This window comes from Triturus cristatus, chromosome 2_1 (genome assembly GCF_964204655.1).
Source record: "Triturus cristatus chromosome 2_1, aTriCri1.1, whole genome shotgun sequence".
NCBI lineage: Eukaryota > Metazoa > Chordata > Amphibia > Caudata > Salamandridae > Triturus > Triturus cristatus.
Genome location: NC_140581.1, coordinates 365,871,246 through 365,886,685, shown reverse-complemented (window position 1 = coordinate 365,886,685; position 15,440 = coordinate 365,871,246). Strand labels below are relative to the sequence as shown.

The 15,440-nt window shown below is 60.2% G+C and overlaps 16 non-coding genes across 16 annotated transcripts; all 16 read right to left on the bottom strand.

Annotated features, from left to right (window-relative positions):
• Positions 1-195: 195 nt before the first annotated feature.
• LOC146864563 (U1 spliceosomal RNA) lies at positions 196-359 on the bottom strand. The gene has a single exon (XR_014977816.1). It is a non-coding gene; the product is annotated as a U1 spliceosomal RNA (small nuclear RNA).
• Positions 360-1,272: 913 nt separating this feature from the next.
• LOC146864562 (U1 spliceosomal RNA) lies at positions 1,273-1,436 on the bottom strand. The gene has a single exon (XR_014977815.1). It is a non-coding gene; the product is annotated as a U1 spliceosomal RNA (small nuclear RNA).
• A 914-nt stretch (positions 1,437-2,350) lies between these two features.
• Positions 2,351-2,514, bottom strand: LOC146864561 (U1 spliceosomal RNA). Its single transcript, XR_014977814.1, has one exon. It is a non-coding gene; the product is annotated as a U1 spliceosomal RNA (small nuclear RNA).
• A 617-nt stretch (positions 2,515-3,131) lies between these two features.
• LOC146864560 (U1 spliceosomal RNA) lies at positions 3,132-3,295 on the bottom strand. The gene has a single exon (XR_014977813.1). It is a non-coding gene; the product is annotated as a U1 spliceosomal RNA (small nuclear RNA).
• A 914-nt stretch (positions 3,296-4,209) lies between these two features.
• Positions 4,210-4,373, bottom strand: LOC146864559 (U1 spliceosomal RNA). Its single transcript, XR_014977812.1, has one exon. It is a non-coding gene; the product is annotated as a U1 spliceosomal RNA (small nuclear RNA).
• Positions 4,374-5,287: 914 nt separating this feature from the next.
• LOC146864558 (U1 spliceosomal RNA) lies at positions 5,288-5,451 on the bottom strand. Its single transcript, XR_014977810.1, has one exon. It is a non-coding gene; the product is annotated as a U1 spliceosomal RNA (small nuclear RNA).
• A 617-nt stretch (positions 5,452-6,068) lies between these two features.
• Positions 6,069-6,232, bottom strand: LOC146864557 (U1 spliceosomal RNA). The gene has a single exon (XR_014977809.1). It is a non-coding gene; the product is annotated as a U1 spliceosomal RNA (small nuclear RNA).
• Positions 6,233-6,849: 617 nt separating this feature from the next.
• On the bottom strand, positions 6,850-7,013 carry LOC146864556 (U1 spliceosomal RNA). The gene has a single exon (XR_014977808.1). It is a non-coding gene; the product is annotated as a U1 spliceosomal RNA (small nuclear RNA).
• Positions 7,014-7,927: 914 nt separating this feature from the next.
• On the bottom strand, positions 7,928-8,091 carry LOC146864555 (U1 spliceosomal RNA). Its single transcript, XR_014977807.1, has one exon. It is a non-coding gene; the product is annotated as a U1 spliceosomal RNA (small nuclear RNA).
• A 617-nt stretch (positions 8,092-8,708) lies between these two features.
• LOC146864554 (U1 spliceosomal RNA) lies at positions 8,709-8,872 on the bottom strand. The gene has a single exon (XR_014977806.1). It is a non-coding gene; the product is annotated as a U1 spliceosomal RNA (small nuclear RNA).
• A 914-nt stretch (positions 8,873-9,786) lies between these two features.
• On the bottom strand, positions 9,787-9,950 carry LOC146864553 (U1 spliceosomal RNA). Its single transcript, XR_014977805.1, has one exon. It is a non-coding gene; the product is annotated as a U1 spliceosomal RNA (small nuclear RNA).
• A 913-nt stretch (positions 9,951-10,863) lies between these two features.
• On the bottom strand, positions 10,864-11,027 carry LOC146864552 (U1 spliceosomal RNA). Its single transcript, XR_014977804.1, has one exon. It is a non-coding gene; the product is annotated as a U1 spliceosomal RNA (small nuclear RNA).
• Positions 11,028-11,941: 914 nt separating this feature from the next.
• On the bottom strand, positions 11,942-12,105 carry LOC146864551 (U1 spliceosomal RNA). Its single transcript, XR_014977803.1, has one exon. It is a non-coding gene; the product is annotated as a U1 spliceosomal RNA (small nuclear RNA).
• A 617-nt stretch (positions 12,106-12,722) lies between these two features.
• LOC146864550 (U1 spliceosomal RNA) lies at positions 12,723-12,886 on the bottom strand. The gene has a single exon (XR_014977802.1). It is a non-coding gene; the product is annotated as a U1 spliceosomal RNA (small nuclear RNA).
• A 914-nt stretch (positions 12,887-13,800) lies between these two features.
• Positions 13,801-13,964, bottom strand: LOC146864549 (U1 spliceosomal RNA). The gene has a single exon (XR_014977801.1). It is a non-coding gene; the product is annotated as a U1 spliceosomal RNA (small nuclear RNA).
• Positions 13,965-14,878: 914 nt separating this feature from the next.
• LOC146864548 (U1 spliceosomal RNA) lies at positions 14,879-15,042 on the bottom strand. Its single transcript, XR_014977799.1, has one exon. It is a non-coding gene; the product is annotated as a U1 spliceosomal RNA (small nuclear RNA).
• Between the last annotated feature and the right edge of the window lie 398 nt (positions 15,043-15,440).

The window sequence follows — 15,440 nt, the reverse complement described above, 5'->3', positions numbered from 1 at the left end:
ATCGGGCCCAGAAGCACGTTTCTAAGCCCTGAGCCAGCATCCCCAGGCTTGTAAATTTGCATATCTAATTGGCCCTCGCCCACTCCCCATTCCAGCCAGCTTACAGCACCCTGGACGGACCACAAGAAACGTCAAAGGGTGCTCCAGACTCCTTTTTATTTTTTTTTCCTTTTTGTCTTTCTTGAAACCAGAGATCAGGGGAAAGCGCGAACGCAGTCCCCCACTACCAGAAATTATGCAGTCGAGTATCCCGCATTTGGGGACATCGCAGGGGTCAGCACATCCGAAGTGCAATGGATGAGCCTCACCCTGGGAGAACCACCTTCGTGATCATGGTGTCTCCCCTGCCAGGTAAGTATGAGTTGGAAGGGGACAGGGTGAGGGCGGGCCGCTGGGCATCTCCCCGCAGAGCGAGGGTGGCATTCACACAGGCAAGGCCTGAGGCCGGGCGAAGCAGAGCATGGGCATTGTGGGGCGCAAGGTGACCAGCCAAGGCCCCTGTGCCCACTTTGGAAAGCGCGCAGCTACCCACAGCAGCTTCCCACAGGCCTCGGCCGGCCAGCAACATTTGCATGTCCACGCCCACCGGCAGCGCCAATCAGGGCCCTGCTTTCGCTATGCTGCACCTTGCTGACACGGGTGGGGGAAAGCCAGGGCTACAGCAAGCACAGAAGGGCGATTGCCATGTCGACTTTGGGCCCAGAAGCAGAGATTTGGGGCTTTTGAAGCCTAAGAGCTGCCACTGAGGCCGCCTCTAGAGGTATGCAGTGCCCTGTTGCCTGGCTAGGCCCCAGTCGACTGCTTGTGGCTGAAAGCCAGGGACAAACAGGCCTGCAAGCGAGCAGGGGTTCTCGCCCTGAGCCCCTCACGCCTTCCCGAACGCTCCCAAACGCTGCAGACAGAACCCTCGCCGGGCAGAGCCCTCGCCGGGCCACGGCCTGGGGTCCTCAGCCAGAGTCTGGGCCTGGGAAGGCTAGGGCGAGGCAAGAGGCTGGCAGCCAGGCCACAGCCCCAGGGGGGCGATGGAAAGGAGCAGACATGTCACCTGGCCAGGGCCTACTTCCCTGTCTCTGGATAGGTCCCCAGAGTGGGAGGCTGCAGCTATCCCATCATTCCCCAGGCTCAGTACTTAGCATGTGATTCCCTCTTGCCCACGCCCCCGCCCCCCTCCAATCCAGCCGCAGCACCCCAGAAAGAACACAGAAGACGAGAAAGGGTGCTCCAGACTCCTTTTTTTTTTTTTTCCTTTTTGTCTTTCTTGAAACCAGAGATCAGGGGAAAGCGCGAACGCAGTCCCCCACTACCAGAAATTATGCAGTCGAGTATCCCGCATTTGGGGACATCGCAGGGGTCAGCACATCCGAAGTGCAATGGATGAGCCTCACCCTGGGAGAACCACCTTCGTGATCATGGTGTCTCCCCTGCCAGGTAAGTATGAGTTGGAAGGGGACAGGGTGAGGGCGGGCCGCTGGGCATCTCCCCGCAGAGCGAGGGTGGCATTCACACAGGCAAGGCCTGAGGCCGGGCGAAGCAGAGCATGGGCATTGTGGGGCGCAAGGTGACCAGCCAAGGCCCCTGTGCCCACTTTGGAAAGCGCGCAGCTACCCACAGCAGCTTCCCACAGGCCTCGGCCGGCCAGCAACATTTGCATGTCCACGCCCACCGGCAGCGCCAATCAGGGCCCTGCTTTCGCTATGCTGCACCTTGCTGACACGGGTGGGGGAAAGCCAGGGCTACAGCAAGCACAGAAGGGCGATTGCCATGTCGACTTTGGGCCCAGAAGCAGAGATTTGGGGCTTTTGAAGCCTAAGAGCTGCCACTGAGGCCGCCTCTAGAGGTATGCAGTGCCCTGTTGCCTGGCTAGGCCCCAGTCGACTGCTTGTGGCTGAAAGCCAGGGACAAACAGGCCTGCAAGCGAGCAGGGGTTCTCGCCCTGAGCCCCTCACGCCTTCCCTCACGCTCCCAAACGCTGCAGACAGAACCCTCGCCGGGCAGAGCCCTCGCCGGGCCACGGCCTGGGGTCCTCAGCCAGAGTCTGGGCCTGGGAAGGCTAGGGCGAGGCAAGAGGCTGGCAGCCAGGCCACAGCCCCAGGGGGGCGATGGAAAGGAGCAGACATGTCACCTGGCCAGGGCCTACTTCCCTGTCTCTGGATAGGTCCCCAGAGTGGGAGGCTGCAGCTATCCCATCATTCCCCAGGCTCAGTACTTAGCATGTGATTCCCTCTTGCCCACGCCCCCGCCCCCCTCCAATCCAGCCGCAGCACCCCAGAAAGAACACAGAAGACGAGAAAGGGTGCTCCAGACTCCTTTTTATTTTTTTTTCCTTTTTGTCTTTCTTGAAACCAGAGATCAGGGGAAAGCGCGAACGCAGTCCCCCACTACCAGAAATTATGCAGTCGAGTATCCCGCATTTGGGGACATCGCAGGGGTCAGCACATCCGAAGTGCAATGGATGAGCCTCACCCTGGGAGAACCACCTTCGTGATCATGGTGTCTCCCCTGCCAGGTAAGTATGAGTTGGAAGGGGACAGGGTGAGGGCGGGCCGCTGGGCATCTCCCCGCAGAGCGAGGGTGGCATTCACACAGGCAAGGCCTGAGGCCGGGCGAAGCAGAGCATGGGCATTGTGGGGCGCAAGGTGACCAGCCAAGGCCCCTGTGCCCACTTTGGAAAGCGCGCAGCTACCCACAGCAGCTTCCCACAGGCCTCGGCCGGCCAGCAACATTTGCATGTCCACGCCCACCGGCAGCGCCAATCAGGGCCCTGCTTTCGCTATGCTGCACCTTGCTGACACGGGTGGGGGAAAGCCAGGGCTACAGCAAGCACACGAGAGGGCTTGGCAGGCCTAAATCGGGCCCAAAAGCAGATTTTTCAGGCCCTTTAAACTGTGCACAAGCAAAGGCTTTCGCAAGCACAACAGAGGGCTTGCCAGGTCGAAATCGGGCCCAGAAGCACGTTTCTAAGCCCTGAGCCAGCATCCCCAGGCTTGTAAATTTGCATATCTAATTGGCCCTCGCCCACTCACCATTCCAGCCAGCTTACAGCACCCTGGACGGACCACAAGAAACGTCAAAGGGTGCTCCAGACTCCTTTTTATTTTTTTTTCCTTTTTGTCTTTCTTGAAACCAGAGATCAGGGGAAAGCGCGAACGCAGTCCCCCACTACCAGAAATTATGCAGTCGAGTATCCCGCATTTGGGGACATCGCAGGGGTCAGCACATCCGAAGTGCAATGGATGAGCCTCACCCTGGGAGAACCACCTTCGTGATCATGGTGTCTCCCCTGCCAGGTAAGTATGAGTTGGAAGGGGACAGGGTGAGGGCGGGCCGCTGGGCATCTCCCCGCAGAGCGAGGGTGGCATTCACACAGGCAAGGCCTGAGGCCGGGCGAAGCAGAGCATGGGCATTGTGGGGCGCAAGGTGACCAGCCAAGGCCCCTGTGCCCACTTTGGAAAGCGCGCAGCTACCCACAGCAGCTTCCCACAGGCCTCGGCCGGCCAGCAACATTTGCATGTCCACACCCACCGGCAGCGCCAATCAGGGCCCTGCTTTCGCTATGCTGCACCTTGCTGACACGGGTGGGGGAAAGCCAGGGCTACAGCAAGCACAGAAGGGCGATTGCCATGTCGACTTTGGGCCCAGAAGCAGAGATTTGGGGCTTTTGAAGCCTAAGAGCTGCCACTGAGGCCGCCTCTAGAGGTATGCAGTGCCCTGTTGCCTGGCTAGGCCCCAGTCGACTGCTTGTGGCTGAAAGCCAGGGACAAACAGGCCTGCAAGCGAGCAGGGGTTCTCGCCCTGAGCCCCTCACGCCTTCCCGAACGCTCCCAAACGCTGCCGACAGAACCCTCGCCGGGCAGAGCCCTCGCCGGGCCACGGCCTGGGGTCCTCAGCCAGAGTCTGGGCCTGGGGAGGCTAGGGCGAGGCAAGAGGCTGGCAGCCAGGCCACAGCCCCAGGGGGGCGATGGAAAGGAGCAGACATGTCACCTGGCCAGGGCCTACTTCCCTGTCTCTGGATAGGTCCCCAGAGTGGGAGGCTGCAGCTATCCCATCATTCCCCAGGCTCAGTACTTAGCATGTGATTCCCTCTTGCCCACGCCCCCGCCCCCCTCCAATCCAGCCGCAGCACCCCAGAAAGAACACAGAAGACGAGAAAGGGTGCTCCAGACTCCTTTTTATTTTTTTTTCCTTTTTGTCTTTCTTGAAACCAGAGATCAGGGGAAAGCGCGAACGCAGTCCCCCACTACCAGAAATTATGCAGTCGAGTATCCCGCATTTGGGGACATCGCAGGGGTCAGCACATCCGAAGTGCAATGGATGAGCCTCACCCTGGGAGAACCACCTTCGTGATCATGGTGTCTCCCCTGCCAGGTAAGTATGAGTTGGAAGGGGACAGGGCGAGGGCGGGCCGCTGAGCATCTCCCCGCAGAGCGAGGGTGGCATTCACACAGGCAAGGCCTGAGGCCGGGCGAAGCAGAGCATGGGCATTGTGGGGCGCAAGGTGACCAGCCAAGGCCCCTGTGCCCACTTTGGAAAGCGCGCAGCTACCCACAGCAGCTTCCCACAGGCCTCGGCCGGCCAGCAACATTTGCATGTCCACGCCCACCGGCAGCGCCAATCAGGGCCCTGCTTTCGCTATGCTGCACCTTGCTGACACGGGTGGGGGAAAGCCAGGGCTACAGCAAGCACAGAAGGGCGATTGCCATGTCGACTTTGGGCCCAGAAGCAGAGATTTGGGGCTTTTGAAGCCTAAGAGCTGCCACTGAGGCCGCCTCTAGAGGTATGCAGTGCCCTGTTGCCTGGCTAGGCCCCAGTCGACTGCTTGTGGCTGAAAGCCAGGGACAAACAGGCCTGCAAGCGAGCAGGGGTTCTCGCCCTGAGCCCCTCACGCCTTCCCGAACGCTCCCAAACGCTGCCGACAGAACCCTCGCCGGGCAGAGCCCTCGCCGGGCCACGGCCTGGGGTCCTCAGCCAGAGTCTGGGCCTGGGGAGGCTAGGGCGAGGCAAGAGGCTGGCAGCCAGGCCACAGCCCCAGGGGGGCGATGGAAAGGAGCAGACATGTCACCTGGCCAGGGCCTACTTCCCTGTCTCTGGATAGGTCCCCAGAGTGGGAGGCTGCAGCTATCCCATCATTCCCCAGGCTCAGTACTTAGCATGTGATTCCCTCTTGCCCACGCCCCCGCCCCCCTCCAATCCAGCCGCAGCACCCCAGAAAGAACACAGAAGACGAGAAAGGGTGCTCCAGACTCCTTTTTATTTTTTTTTCCTTTTTGTCTTTCTTGAAACCAGAGATCAGGGGAAAGCGCGAACGCAGTCCCCCACTACCAGAAATTATGCAGTCGAGTATCCCGCATTTGGGGACATCGCAGGGGTCAGCACATCCGAAGTGCAATGGATGAGCCTCACCCTGGGAGAACCACCTTCGTGATCATGGTGTCTCCCCTGCCAGGTAAGTATGAGTTGGAAGGGGACAGGGCGAGGGCGGGCCGCTGAGCATCTCCCCGCAGAGCGAGGGTGGCATTCACACAGGCAAGGCCTGAGGCCGGGCGAAGCAGAGCATGGGCATTGTGGGGCGCAAGGTGACCAGCCAAGGCCCCTGTGCCCACTTTGGAAAGCGCGCAGCTACCCACAGCAGCTTCCCACAGGCCTCGGCCGGCCAGCAACATTTGCATGTCCACGCCCACCGGCAGCGCCAATCAGGGCCCTGCTTTCGCTATGCTGCACCTTGCTGACACGGGTGGGGGAAAGCCAGGGCTACAGCAAGCACACGAGAGGGCTTGGCAGGCCTAAATCGGGCCCAAAAGCAGATTTTTCAGGCCCTTTAAACTGTGCACAAGCAAAGGCTTTCGCAAGCACAACAGAGGGCTTGCCAGGTCGAAATCGGGCCCAGAAGCACGTTTCTAAGCCCTGAGCCAGCATCCCCAGGCTTGTAAATTTGCATATCTAATTGGCCCTCGCCCACTCCCCATTCCAGCCAGCTTACAGCACCCTGGACGGACCACAAGAAACGTCAAAGGGTGCTCCAGACTCCTTTTTATTTTTTTTTCCTTTTTGTCTTTCTTGAAACCAGAGATCAGGGGAAAGCGCGAACGCAGTCCCCCACTACCAGAAATTATGCAGTCGAGTATCCCGCATTTGGGGACATCGCAGGGGTCAGCACATCCGAAGTGCAATGGATGAGCCTCACCCTGGGAGAACCACCTTCGTGATCATGGTGTCTCCCCTGCCAGGTAAGTATGAGTTGGAAGGGGACAGGGTGAGGGCGGGCCGCTGGGCATCTCCCCGCAGAGCGAGGGTGGCATTCACACAGGCAAGGCCTGAGGCCGGGCGAAGCAGAGCATGGGCATTGTGGGGCGCAAGGTGACCAGCCAAGGCCCCTGTGCCCACTTTGGAAAGCGCGCAGCTACCCACAGCAGCTTCCCACAGGCCTCGGCCGGCCAGCAACATTTGCATGTCCACGCCCACCGGCAGCGCCAATCAGGGCCCTGCTTTCGCTATGCTGCACCTTGCTGACACGGGTGGGGGAAAGCCAGGGCTACAGCAAGCACACGAGAGGGCTTGGCAGGCCTAAATCGGGCCCAAAAGCAGATTTTTCAGGCCCTTTAAACTGTGCACAAGCAAAGGCTTTCGCAAGCACAACAGAGGGCTTGCCAGGTCGAAATCGGGCCCAGAAGCACGTTTCTAAGCCCTGAGCCAGCATCCCCAGGCTTGTAAATTTGCATATCTAATTGGCCCTCGCCCACTCCCCATTCCAGCCAGCTTACAGCACCCTGGACGGACCACAAGAAACGTCAAAGGGTGCTCCAGACTCCTTTTTATTTTTTTTTCCTTTTTGTCTTTCTTGAAACCAGAGATCAGGGGAAAGCGCGAACGCAGTCCCCCACTACCAGAAATTATGCAGTCGAGTATCCCGCATTTGGGGACATCGCAGGGGTCAGCACATCCGAAGTGCAATGGATGAGCCTCACCCTGGGAGAACCACCTTCGTGATCATGGTGTCTCCCCTGCCAGGTAAGTATGAGTTGGAAGGGGACAGGGTGAGGGCGGGCCGCTGGGCATCTCCCCGCAGAGCGAGGGTGGCATTCACACAGGCAAGGCCTGAGGCCGGGCGAAGCAGAGCATGGGCATTGTGGGGCGCAAGGTGACCAGCCAAGGCCCCTGTGCCCACTTTGGAAAGCGCGCAGCTACCCACAGCAGCTTCCCACAGGCCTCGGCCGGCCAGCAACATTTGCATGTCCACACCCACCGGCAGCGCCAATCAGGGCCCTGCTTTCGCTATGCTGCACCTTGCTGACACGGGTGGGGGAAAGCCAGGGCTACAGCAAGCACAGAAGGGCGATTGCCATGTCGACTTTGGGCCCAGAAGCAGAGATTTGGGGCTTTTGAAGCCTAAGAGCTGCCACTGAGGCCGCCTCTAGAGGTATGCAGTGCCCTGTTGCCTGGCTAGGCCCCAGTCGACTGCTTGTGGCTGAAAGCCAGGGACAAACAGGCCTGCAAGCGAGCAGGGGTTCTCGCCCTGAGCCCCTCACGCCTTCCCGAACGCTCCCAAACGCTGCCGACAGAACCCTCGCCGGGCAGAGCCCTCGCCGGGCCACGGCCTGGGGTCCTCAGCCAGAGTCTGGGCCTGGGGAGGCTAGGGCGAGGCAAGAGGCTGGCAGCCAGGCCACAGCCCCAGGGGGGCGATGGAAAGGAGCAGACATGTCACCTGGCCAGGGCCTACTTCCCTGTCTCTGGATAGGTCCCCAGAGTGGGAGGCTGCAGCTATCCCATCATTCCCCAGGCTCAGTACTTAGCATGTGATTCCCTCTTGCCCACGCCCCCGCCCCCCTCCAATCCAGCCGCAGCACCCCAGAAAGAACACAGAAGACGAGAAAGGGTGCTCCAGACTCCTTTTTATTTTTTTTTCCTTTTTGTCTTTCTTGAAACCAGAGATCAGGGGAAAGCGCGAACGCAGTCCCCCACTACCAGAAATTATGCAGTCGAGTATCCCGCATTTGGGGACATCGCAGGGGTCAGCACATCCGAAGTGCAATGGATGAGCCTCACCCTGGGAGAACCACCTTCGTGATCATGGTGTCTCCCCTGCCAGGTAAGTATGAGTTGGAAGGGGACAGGGCGAGGGCGGGCCGCTGAGCATCTCCCCGCAGAGCGAGGGTGGCATTCACACAGGCAAGGCCTGAGGCCGGGCGAAGCAGAGCATGGGCATTGTGGGGCGCAAGGTGACCAGCCAAGGCCCCTGTGCCCACTTTGGAAAGCGCGCAGCTACCCACAGCAGCTTCCCACAGGCCTCGGCCGGCCAGCAACATTTGCATGTCCACGCCCACCGGCAGCGCCAATCAGGGCCCTGCTTTCGCTATGCTGCACCTTGCTGACACGGGTGGGGGAAAGCCAGGGCTACAGCAAGCACACGAGAGGGCTTGGCAGGCCTAAATCGGGCCCAAAAGCAGATTTTTCAGGCCCTTTAAACTGTGCACAAGCAAAGGCTTTCGCAAGCACAACAGAGGGCTTGCCAGGTCGAAATCGGGCCCAGAAGCACGTTTCTAAGCCCTGAGCCAGCATCCCCAGGCTTGTAAATTTGCATATCTAATTGGCCCTCGCCCACTCCCCATTCCAGCCAGCTTACAGCACCCTGGACGGACCACAAGAAACGTCAAAGGGTGCTCCAGACTCCTTTTTATTTTTTTTTCCTTTTTGTCTTTCTTGAAACCAGAGATCAGGGGAAAGCGCGAACGCAGTCCCCCACTACCAGAAATTATGCAGTCGAGTATCCCGCATTTGGGGACATCGCAGGGGTCAGCACATCCGAAGTGCAATGGATGAGCCTCACCCTGGGAGAACCACCTTCGTGATCATGGTGTCTCCCCTGCCAGGTAAGTATGAGTTGGAAGGGGACAGGGTGAGGGCGGGCCGCTGGGCATCTCCCCGCAGAGCGAGGGTGGCATTCACACAGGCAAGGCCTGAGGCCGGGCGAAGCAGAGCATGGGCATTGTGGGGCGCAAGGTGACCAGCCAAGGCCCCTGTGCCCACTTTGGAAAGCGCGCAGCTACCCACAGCAGCTTCCCACAGGCCTCGGCCGGCCAGCAACATTTGCATGTCCACGCCCACCGGCAGCGCCAATCAGGGCCCTGCTTTCGCTATGCTGCACCTTGCTGACACGGGTGGGGGAAAGCCAGGGCTACAGCAAGCACAGAAGGGCGATTGCCATGTCGACTTTGGGCCCAGAAGCAGAGATTTGGGGCTTTTGAAGCCTAAGAGCTGCCACTGAGGCCGCCTCTAGAGGTATGCAGTGCCCTGTTGCCTGGCTAGGCCCCAGTCGACTGCTTGTGGCTGAAAGCCAGGGACAAACAGGCCTGCAAGCGAGCAGGGGTTCTCGCCCTGAGCCCCTCACGCCTTCCCGAACGCTCCCAAACGCTGCAGACAGAACCCTCGCCGGGCAGAGCCCTCGCCGGGCCACGGCCTGGGGTCCTCAGCCAGAGTCTGGGCCTGGGAAGGCTAGGGCGAGGCAAGAGGCTGGCAGCCAGGCCACAGCCCCAGGGGGGCGATGGAAAGGAGCAGACATGTCACCTGGCCAGGGCCTACTTCCCTGTCTCTGGATAGGTCCCCAGAGTGGGAGGCTGCAGCTATCCCATCATTCCCCAGGCTCAGTACTTAGCATGTGATTCCCTCTTGCCCACGCCCCCGCCCCCCTCCAATCCAGCCGCAGCACCCCAGAAAGAACACAGAAGACGAGAAAGGGTGCTCCAGACTCCTTTTTTTTTTTTTTTCCTTTTTGTCTTTCTTGAAACCAGAGATCAGGGGAAAGCGCGAACGCAGTCCCCCACTACCAGAAATTATGCAGTCGAGTATCCCGCATTTGGGGACATCGCAGGGGTCAGCACATCCGAAGTGCAATGGATGAGCCTCACCCTGGGAGAACCACCTTCGTGATCATGGTGTCTCCCCTGCCAGGTAAGTATGAGTTGGAAGGGGACAGGGTGAGGGCGGGCCGCTGGGCATCTCCCCGCAGAGCGAGGGTGGCATTCACACAGGCAAGGCCTGAGGCCGGGCGAAGCAGAGCATGGGCATTGTGGGGCGCAAGGTGACCAGCCAAGGCCCCTGTGCCCACTTTGGAAAGCGCGCAGCTACCCACAGCAGCTTCCCACAGGCCTCGGCCGGCCAGCAACATTTGCATGTCCACGCCCACCGGCAGCGCCAATCAGGGCCCTGCTTTCGCTATGCTGCACCTTGCTGACACGGGTGGGGGAAAGCCAGGGCTACAGCAAGCACAGAAGGGCGATTGCCATGTCGACTTTGGGCCCAGAAGCAGAGATTTGGGGCTTTTGAAGCCTAAGAGCTGCCACTGAGGCCGCCTCTAGAGGTATGCAGTGCCCTGTTGCCTGGCTAGGCCCCAGTCGACTGCTTGTGGCTGAAAGCCAGGGACAAACAGGCCTGCAAGCGAGCAGGGGTTCTCGCCCTGAGCCCCTCACGCCTTCCCGAACGCTCCCAAACGCTGCAGACAGAACCCTCGCCGGGCAGAGCCCTCGCCGGGCCACGGCCTGGGGTCCTCAGCCAGAGTCTGGGCCTGGGAAGGCTAGGGCGAGGCAAGAGGCTGGCAGCCAGGCCACAGCCCCAGGGGGGCGATGGAAAGGAGCAGACATGTCACCTGGCCAGGGCCTACTTCCCTGTCTCTGGATAGGTCCCCAGAGTGGGAGGCTGCAGCTATCCCATCATTCCCCAGGCTCAGTACTTAGCATGTGATTCCCTCTTGCCCACGCCCCCGCCCCCCTCCAATCCAGCCGCAGCACCCCAGAAAGAACACAGAAGACGAGAAAGGGTGCTCCAGACTCCTTTTTTTTTTTTTTCCTTTTTGTCTTTCTTGAAACCAGAGATCAGGGGAAAGCGCGAACGCAGTCCCCCACTACCAGAAATTATGCAGTCGAGTATCCCGCATTTGGGGACATCGCAGGGGTCAGCACATCCGAAGTGCAATGGATGAGCCTCACCCTGGGAGAACCACCTTCGTGATCATGGTGTCTCCCCTGCCAGGTAAGTATGAGTTGGAAGGGGACAGGGTGAGGGCGGGCCGCTGGGCATCTCCCCGCAGAGCGAGGGTGGCATTCACACAGGCAAGGCCTGAGGCCGGGCGAAGCAGAGCATGGGCATTGTGGGGCGCAAGGTGACCAGCCAAGGCCCCTGTGCCCACTTTGGAAAGCGCGCAGCTACCCACAGCAGCTTCCCACAGGCCTCGGCCGGCCAGCAACATTTGCATGTCCACGCCCACCGGCAGCGCCAATCAGGGCCCTGCTTTCGCTATGCTGCACCTTGCTGACACGGGTGGGGGAAAGCCAGGGCTACAGCAAGCACAGAAGGGCGATTGCCATGTCGACTTTGGGCCCAGAAGCAGAGATTTGGGGCTTTTGAAGCCTAAGAGCTGCCACTGAGGCCGCCTCTAGAGGTATGCAGTGCCCTGTTGCCTGGCTAGGCCCCAGTCGACTGCTTGTGGCTGAAAGCCAGGGACAAACAGGCCTGCAAGCGAGCAGGGGTTCTCGCCCTGAGCCCCTCACGCCTTCCCTCACGCTCCCAAACGCTGCAGACAGAACCCTCGCCGGGCAGAGCCCTCGCCGGGCCACGGCCTGGGGTCCTCAGCCAGAGTCTGGGCCTGGGAAGGCTAGGGCGAGGCAAGAGGCTGGCAGCCAGGCCACAGCCCCAGGGGGGCGATGGAAAGGAGCAGACATGTCACCTGGCCAGGGCCTACTTCCCTGTCTCTGGATAGGTCCCCAGAGTGGGAGGCTGCAGCTATCCCATCATTCCCCAGGCTCAGTACTTAGCATGTGATTCCCTCTTGCCCACGCCCCCGCCCCCCTCCAATCCAGCCGCAGCACCCCAGAAAGAACACAGAAGACGAGAAAGGGTGCTCCAGACTCCTTTTTATTTTTTTTTCCTTTTTGTCTTTCTTGAAACCAGAGATCAGGGGAAAGCGCGAACGCAGTCCCCCACTACCAGAAATTATGCAGTCGAGTATCCCGCATTTGGGGACATCGCAGGGGTCAGCACATCCGAAGTGCAATGGATGAGCCTCACCCTGGGAGAACCACCTTCGTGATCATGGTGTCTCCCCTGCCAGGTAAGTATGAGTTGGAAGGGGACAGGGTGAGGGCGGGCCGCTGGGCATCTCCCCGCAGAGCGAGGGTGGCATTCACACAGGCAAGGCCTGAGGCCGGGCGAAGCAGAGCATGGGCATTGTGGGGCGCAAGGTGACCAGCCAAGGCCCCTGTGCCCACTTTGGAAAGCGCGCAGCTACCCACAGCAGCTTCCCACAGGCCTCGGCCGGCCAGCAACATTTGCATGTCCACGCCCACCGGCAGCGCCAATCAGGGCCCTGCTTTCGCTATGCTGCACCTTGCTGACACGGGTGGGGGAAAGCCAGGGCTACAGCAAGCACACGAGAGGGCTTGGCAGGCCTAAATCGGGCCCAAAAGCAGATTTTTCAGGCCCTTTAAACTGTGCACAAGCAAAGGCTTTCGCAAGCACAACAGAGGGCTTGCCAGGTCGAAATCGGGCCCAGAAGCACGTTTCTAAGCCCTGAGCCAGCATCCCCAGGCTTGTAAATTTGCATATCTAATTGGCCCTCGCCCACTCACCATTCCAGCCAGCTTACAGCACCCTGGACGGACCACAAGAAACGTCAAAGGGTGCTCCAGACTCCTTTTTATTTTTTTTTCCTTTTTGTCTTTCTTGAAACCAGAGATCAGGGGAAAGCGCGAACGCAGTCCCCCACTACCAGAAATTATGCAGTCGAGTATCCCGCATTTGGGGACATCGCAGGGGTCAGCACATCCGAAGTGCAATGGATGAGCCTCACCCTGGGAGAACCACCTTCGTGATCATGGTGTCTCCCCTGCCAGGTAAGTATGAGTTGGAAGGGGACAGGGTGAGGGCGGGCCGCTGGGCATCTCCCCGCAGAGCGAGGGTGGCATTCACACAGGCAAGGCCTGAGGCCGGGCGAAGCAGAGCATGGGCATTGTGGGGCGCAAGGTGACCAGCCAAGGCCCCTGTGCCCACTTTGGAAAGCGCGCAGCTACCCACAGCAGCTTCCCACAGGCCTCGGCCGGCCAGCAACATTTGCATGTCCACACCCACCGGCAGCGCCAATCAGGGCCCTGCTTTCGCTATGCTGCACCTTGCTGACACGGGTGGGGGAAAGCCAGGGCTACAGCAAGCACAGAAGGGCGATTGCCATGTCGACTTTGGGCCCAGAAGCAGAGATTTGGGGCTTTTGAAGCCTAAGAGCTGCCACTGAGGCCGCCTCTAGAGGTATGCAGTGCCCTGTTGCCTGGCTAGGCCCCAGTCGACTGCTTGTGGCTGAAAGCCAGGGACAAACAGGCCTGCAAGCGAGCAGGGGTTCTCGCCCTGAGCCCCTCACGCCTTCCCGAACGCTCCCAAACGCTGCCGACAGAACCCTCGCCGGGCAGAGCCCTCGCCGGGCCACGGCCTGGGGTCCTCAGCCAGAGTCTGGGCCTGGGGAGGCTAGGGCGAGGCAAGAGGCTGGCAGCCAGGCCACAGCCCCAGGGGGGCGATGGAAAGGAGCAGACATGTCACCTGGCCAGGGCCTACTTCCCTGTCTCTGGATAGGTCCCCAGAGTGGGAGGCTGCAGCTATCCCATCATTCCCCAGGCTCAGTACTTAGCATGTGATTCCCTCTTGCCCACGCCCCCGCCCCCCTCCAATCCAGCCGCAGCACCCCAGAAAGAACACAGAAGACGAGAAAGGGTGCTCCAGACTCCTTTTTATTTTTTTTTCCTTTTTGTCTTTCTTGAAACCAGAGATCAGGGGAAAGCGCGAACGCAGTCCCCCACTACCAGAAATTATGCAGTCGAGTATCCCGCATTTGGGGACATCGCAGGGGTCAGCACATCCGAAGTGCAATGGATGAGCCTCACCCTGGGAGAACCACCTTCGTGATCATGGTGTCTCCCCTGCCAGGTAAGTATGAGTTGGAAGGGGACAGGGCGAGGGCGGGCCGCTGAGCATCTCCCCGCAGAGCGAGGGTGGCATTCACACAGGCAAGGCCTGAGGCCGGGCGAAGCAGAGCATGGGCATTGTGGGGCGCAAGGTGACCAGCCAAGGCCCCTGTGCCCACTTTGGAAAGCGCGCAGCTACCCACAGCAGCTTCCCACAGGCCTCGGCCGGCCAGCAACATTTGCATGTCCACGCCCACCGGCAGCGCCAATCAGGGCCCTGCTTTCGCTATGCTGCACCTTGCTGACACGGGTGGGGGAAAGCCAGGGCTACAGCAAGCACAGAAGGGCGATTGCCATGTCGACTTTGGGCCCAGAAGCAGAGATTTGGGGCTTTTGAAGCCTAAGAGCTGCCACTGAGGCCGCCTCTAGAGGTATGCAGTGCCCTGTTGCCTGGCTAGGCCCCAGTCGACTGCTTGTGGCTGAAAGCCAGGGACAAACAGGCCTGCAAGCGAGCAGGGGTTCTCGCCCTGAGCCCCTCACGCCTTCCCGAACGCTCCCAAACGCTGCCGACAGAACCCTCGCCGGGCAGAGCCCTCGCCGGGCCACGGCCTGGGGTCCTCAGCCAGAGTCTGGGCCTGGGGAGGCTAGGGCGAGGCAAGAGGCTGGCAGCCAGGCCACAGCCCCAGGGGGGCGATGGAAAGGAGCAGACATGTCACCTGGCCAGGGCCTACTTCCCTGTCTCTGGATAGGTCCCCAGAGTGGGAGGCTGCAGCTATCCCATCATTCCCCAGGCTCAGTACTTAGCATGTGATTCCCTCTTGCCCACGCCCCCGCCCCCCTCCAATCCAGCCGCAGCACCCCAGAAAGAACACAGAAGACGAGAAAGGGTGCTCCAGACTCCTTTTTATTTTTTTTTCCTTTTTGTCTTTCTTGAAACCAGAGATCAGGGGAAAGCGCGAACGCAGTCCCCCACTACCAGAAATTATGCAGTCGAGTATCCCGCATTTGGGGACATCGCAGGGGTCAGCACATCCGAAGTGCAATGGATGAGCCTCACCCTGGGAGAACCACCTTCGTGATCATGGTGTCTCCCCTGCCAGGTAAGTATGAGTTGGAAGGGGACAGGGCGAGGGCGGGCCGCTGAGCATCTCCCCGCAGAGCGAGGGTGGCATTCACACAGGCAAGGCCTGAGGCCGGGCGAAGCAGAGCATGGGCATTGTGGGGCGCAAGGTGACCAGCCAAGGCCCCTGTGCCCACTTTGGAAAGCGCGCAGCTACCCACAGCAGCTTCCCACAGGCCTCGGCCGGCCAGCAACATTTGCATGTCCACGCCCACCGGCAGCGCCAATCAGGGCCCTGCTTTCGCTATGCTGCACCTTGCTGACACGGGTGGGGGAAAGCCAGGGCTACAGCAAGCACACGAGAGGGCTTGGCAGGCCTAAATCGGGCCCAAAAGCAGATTTTTCAGGCCCTTTAAACTGTGCACAAGCAAAGGCTTTCGCAAGCA